Genomic DNA, 6053 nt, shown 5'->3' with positions numbered 1-6053 from the left:
GGTGCCACAAGAACTCCTGTTCTTCCTCATGGAAATGGTCATGACCCAGTCCCAGCTCCAAGTGCCTGCTGCTGCTCTCTGTTGGACACAAACAGCTGCCTCCCCCACATCCAGCTACCCCCAAACTTGGTGATGATAGAAATGTGGATGCAGGCTGGGAGGTCTATCCAGCGCTACAGCAGCTCTCATTGCTCATGGAGTGGGTAGGGGGTCAGGATCAGTCTGAGGGACATCACAGCAGGTCTCTGTTCGGCCAGGCAACTCTCTCCAGATCCGTCACTCTGAAACCATGTCCTGATTCCCCCTCTTACTACTGAGGGGAAGGAGGGGCCCAGAACTCCCTCATCAAAGGGGGTTGTGCTAATGACAGGCCTCATCCCCAAAGGGTGTTGGGAAGAGTTCAGGTTCTCCACCCAGTGCCCCAAATCACCCTGTAAAGGGTACAGACTCACCCCTGCAGCACCTCCTACTGGTCATCCAGGGAATTAGCTCACCAGCCTCTGGAGCACCCTCTGCAGGCCGGTGATCTGTCTTTTCCTCTACTGGCACCTGTGTCCCTCCCAGGATCCGGTGCCCCTATTACTGGGATGCTGCCCCCTGGCAGTACCCCACAGATCTGGGTCTCCCCTCCCTGGGGAACCCCCACCCACTATCCCCACCTTGCCTCAGCACTAGGCCACTGCCAGTCACCAACTAGCCCCCGCTCCCTGGGGCAGACTGCAGTATAGGCCACTCATCACTGGCAAGGGGAGTTTGGACCTGCTGCCTTGGCCTAGCCCTGGGCTGCCCTCTGCAACCCCCAGTACCTCTTGGCCCTCCGCTAGGCCACAGCCTGGGCCTTTTCAGGCTGGAGCTCCCCAGCTCCTCAGCCTTTCCCCAGCCCTGCTCCACTACAGGTACCCTGTGTCTAGATCACTGCAGCCAGGCCCTTCTCTCTCTGAAGGCAGAGAGAGACTTTGGCCTGAGCGCCTGGCTCCCTGCCTTTATAGGGCCTGCTGAGTCTGTTTGGGGCGTGGCCCCAGCTGTAGGGTTACCATATTTTGTGCCTCCTAATGGAGGACACTCCCGGGGGGCCCGGCCCCGCCCCCGGCCCCGCCCCCAGCCCCGCCCACGCCCCCGCCCACGCCCCAACTACGCCCCCTCCCAAAGTCTCCGCCCCCTCCCCTGCTTGAAGCCTGAAGCAGGTAAGGGAAGGGGGGGGGAGAAGGAGGCGCAGCCCAGGCTGGCCCCCGGCGGCTCCAGCCTGGGTCGGCTCGGGCCCTGGCCGACCACCCCCGGCGCACCCCCCGGCTCCCAGCCCCGCGGCCCGGCTCCCGGCTCCCCGACCCCGGCCCGGCTCCCGGCTCCCCGACCCCGGCCCGGCTCCCAGCCCCGCGGCCCGGCTCCCAGCCCCGCGGCCCGGCTCCCGGCTCCCAGCCCCGCGGCCCGGCTCCCGGCTCCCGGCTCCCAGCCCCACGGGCCCGGCTCGGCTCCCAGCCCCGCGGGCCCGGCCCGGCTCCCAGCCCCGCGGGCCCGGCCCCGCGGGCCCGGACCGGCCCAGCACTGCGACCCTGGCCCGGCCTGGCCCCCGGCCCGGCTCCCGGCCGGGCACCATGCCCCCGGCCCCGCACAAAGAGGCCCCGGCCGAGCCTCCCGATTTTCCCGGACATGCCCGGCTTTGGGGGATTTCCCCCCGGACGGGGATTTGAGCCCCCAAAAGCCGGACATGTCCGGGAAAATCCGGACGTATGGTAACCCTAATATCACTAAGTGAACTGTTACCCCCAAAGCTGTAACTTTGGCAGGTGAAACCAGCCGGGTTGATTTGAAGGCAGAATGTAAGGTCTCTCTCTGTCTTAAGAGACATTTAAAAGTCTTATTCTGGACTCTTGGCATTTCCCCTACTTGGTCCCTGCTCACCTGCCATGAGTATAGCCCGTCAGGGCGCTGTGCCCAGTTAAGTAACTGTCCTAACAGCAGCTGACTACATCAAGACTGATCCATCCTTAAGGCGGGTCTAAGGTAGGGTTACCATATTTCAGCGAGCAAAAAAGAGGACGGGAGGAGCCCCGCCCTAGCCCCGCCCCTGCCCCTCCCACTTCCCACCCCCCCTGACCTCCCAACCCTCCCCCCGTTCCTTGTCCCCTGACTACCCCCTCCTGGGACCCCTGCCCCTAACTGCCCCCCAGGACTATCTAAGCCTCCCTGCCTCTTGTCCCCTGACTGCCCCAAACTTTATCCACACCCCCACCCCCAGACAGACCCCTGGGACTCCCACGCCCCATCCAACCACTCCCCACCCCCTGACAGCCCCCCCCAGAACTCCCAACCCATCTAAACCCCTCTGCTCCCTGTCCCCTGACTGCTCCGATCCCTCTCCGCACTCCTGCCCCCTGACAGCCCCCCCCCAGAACTCCCAACCCATCTAAACCCCTCTGCTCCCTGTCCCCTGACTGCTCCGATCCCTCTCCCCACCCCTGCCCCCTGACAGCTCCCCCCCAGAACTCCCAGCCCCCTACCCCCCCCGCTCCTTGTCCCCTGACTGCCCCCTCCTGGGACCCCTGCTCCTAACTGCCCTCCAGAACCCCACCCCCTACCTAAGACTCCCTGTTCCTTGTCCCCTAACTGCCCCCTCCTAAGACCCCCCCCCAACTGCCCACCAGGACCCTACCCCCTACCTGTACCCTGACTGACCAAAACTTTCTCCACTCCCCCCAAAAAGCCCCCCCCCCGTTTCTTGACTGCCCCCTCCAGAACCTCCCTGCCCCTTCTCCTGCCCCCCTTACCCTGCTGCTCAGAACAGAGTGTTGGGCTCTGTGCGAGCCGGACACGTGGCTGAGCTCCCCAGCACAACAAAACCCGGTCCCTGGCCCTGCACAACAAAACCCGGTCCCTGGTCCGGACCGGGTTGCAGGGGAGAGCTGCCCTTGTATCAGCACAAAGTGCTCTCGCTCCCGTTTTGCTACCCTGCATGGCAGAAACTGCTCCCAGTTGCAAAAGGGGAGGGCTGCACTTTGTGCTGAGACACTTGCTCAGAATGCAGGGCGGAGCTCCTCTCCAGCTGCTCCGGAGTCCAGCCCGGGACTTTCCTGCAGCCCTCCCAGCCGCTCCGGGGGAGGGGGGAAATCCCGGACATTGTGAGTGCTTTACAAATTCCCCCCGGACGCTATTTTTAGCACAAAAAGGAGGACATGTCCGGGTAAATCCGGACGAATGGTAACCCTACCCAGCTGCAGCCACTTCCCCCAATCAGCCCAGCCCTTCCAGGCAGGAGCAGGTGTCCACCCTGCTACACACCTGTATGAGGCACACAGAGCTGAGATCTCTCTACGGCACTTAGCTCTGGCCCCAATCATTATAGAGTCCGAGCGCCTCACAATCTGTAACCCCCTGCGCCGATAAAGGTCCCTCACTTTATTTTCATTTACTTCCTATTACTTATAATATAGGAGGAGGATGAAGAAAAACAGAATGAAAAATGGGAGGGGGGGATAAGAGAGAATATTCTTTTCCTTAGCTGGGTCCCAAAAGGGGAACCGAAAAATAAAGCTACGCATGGGGCCGCACTAACTCTAAATCCACCACTGGTTACGACAAGCCCAGATTCCAGGAATAGAGTCTGCAGCAGGGCTGGCGCTGCAGTCCAGTTGTGAAGCATCACCCCATGTCCCCTGTGATTTGGCTTCCTGCAGTTTGCCATTGGTCACGACAGGGGTTAAAGCTGGTGCACACAAAGCCAAGCAGCTGACATTCCCTGATGGCCAAGTGGCCCCCAAGGGAATGTGCAAACATGCTTCATAAAGACAGTTGCCTCCCTATCTGAACAGATACTGCCTGCTGCCAGTGCAACCTCTCCGATGACTCCTTGTCCTTCAGGGTGAAGACCTCTGGTGTCAGCAGCTCCCGTCTAGCAGGAATTGGGTACGTTGGCAGATTTCACTATCTTTAAAACGTGACGTGAAGGGGAAAGGCTGCAAGCTGCGTCCCTTTTCAGATGTTCTGTGCAGTGGCAGAGGACTCAGATGGGTTGTTGGGTGGGTGGGAGGGCAGCACTAGGTAGCTTGGGAACCCCACCCCGATATCTGCCCATGCTCCATGGTGGGCTGTTCAAGCTACAGAGAAATCTGACATTCAAAGCGAGCTCAGAGTATGAAAATCCCGATGCCCCGCGTCAGGGTTTCTCAATCGGTCCTACTTCTCGAGGTGCCGTGTGCTCTGGGCCCGATCCCTCCAGGGGCTGAGGGAGAAGAGACCCCACAGAATATCTCTGACTAGTTCCCAAATCACCTCAGGTTTATTTGCTCCTGGAAATTTAATCAGCAAATGCATTTTCAAGGTTTTATTCTCTGGCTCGATTGTGAAGGCAGGAATTCAGAGCTATGTAGCTCTGTGGTAACAGGTCTGATAGGGCGTATGTCTGTTTTCTGACTGGCTGAGGGATCTAGAATGCCCTGTAGAGACCCATCAGAGATACAGGGCAACCAGCATCCCTGCCCCTGCTCTGGTTTCCCAGAGCCATTTTCAAAGATGTTACTCCCTGGCTCAGTTGTGAATACAGGAATTCAAAGCTGCAGATACTCCGGATGGAGGCTACAGACTGACAGAACAGAACCTGAGGAGAACCAGTCAGCTATTAACCCAGGGACAGAGGAGTTATTAGGCTTTTGTTTACTGACAAGTGACTGAATGAGGGCTGAGACGCTGCGATCTTTTCAGATTCTGAGAAAAACAAGATGACAGACGCTACATTTTAAGTCCCACTCTATCCTCAGAAATCACCTCTGAAAGCAGATCAGAGGGGAAATAATGGGTTCACATGTGTGTACTAAAGTACAGGTGTGTGAATGTTGTGTCAAAGCTTCTCATTGTAATACAGATATTACAAATCAAACATTCATGACATGCCTGTATATCAAAAGCCAGCAGCAGAGTTGTTGGAATCTCTACAGGAAGGAGCAGTGGAAACTTTACTGCTTAATGGCTTTTGCTTTAGAAAGTATTTCAGAAGTGCTCCACATACTGTGTGCAAGGGGTTTGTGCTGTTAACTCTTTGTTCAGTGAACAGTTGGATGATACTGTCTCCTGGTTACTGACCAGAAGTTGGTTCTAACACTTACATTTAGGGTTATGTACACAATCCCTCTGCAATACCTCTCCAAGTCTGTGTTTCAGTAGTATAGGGCTGAGGTGTAGGAAAGAGGAGTGTTATAGTGGTTGTATGAAATTTACACACATCACCTCTTACACACGCATGGCAGGAGTAACTTGGACACTCAACTGGATATTAGGGGAAACCTAGTGTTTGCACTGGTCATACTGTGAGGACGAAGAGAAGCCTGTAGGATGATCCACATCTCTGGATTCAGACAACATAGGCCAGGCAAAGAACTTCAACTTTTCTTGGAGGGATTCTTGGGGGTCACTGGGAGAACTTGGTAAGGGAAAGTTAATAGAACCCAGTTCTGATCAAATGTACACATTTAAACGTGGAGTGACATAGTTGAAGTCACCATTATTGAATTAAGAAACTGTCCCTAAGAATTTACCCCATGTACCTTAAGAGACAGTAGCATAATTTGGACTCTCAGGAGGTGAGAAAATAATATATAATGAGGTAATGAAAGATGTTTATGAATAGCTTCTATGCAGGGCAGATAAATACAATGACCATTTTCACCATGCATTTGCCATGTGTTTACACACGTCATGATACAATGGGCCACAATCAGAAGTTTAGAACCAGAAAGGGTGTCTGTGTGCAGGTCACAATTGTAAAATCAGAATGTTCTAGTATGCTGCAGTACTCAAAGCCACAAGATATCAATGGGGCCAAGAGCTTAGAACCTTTCAAAGAGTGGCTGGATGTGTATATGGGTAACCAGAAAATCCAATTCCAGTATTGAGGACTGTTTTAAAAAGTCTTGGAAGGGCCCACAACGTTCCTGATTTACACCACAATATATGTATTACTAGTGGGTGTCGAGGGAAACTTTTCCTGGGAGCAGGTAATCTCATAGCTGCCTATTACAGGGCTTCTTCCACCTTCCACTGAAGTATCTAGAACTGGCCACTAG

Source organism: Malaclemys terrapin, chromosome 1 (genome assembly GCF_027887155.1).
Source record: "Malaclemys terrapin pileata isolate rMalTer1 chromosome 1, rMalTer1.hap1, whole genome shotgun sequence".
NCBI classification, from domain to species: Eukaryota; Metazoa; Chordata; order Testudines; family Emydidae; genus Malaclemys; species Malaclemys terrapin.
The sequence above is the reverse complement of the archived record's forward strand: the minus strand, read 5'-3'. Positions refer to the sequence as shown.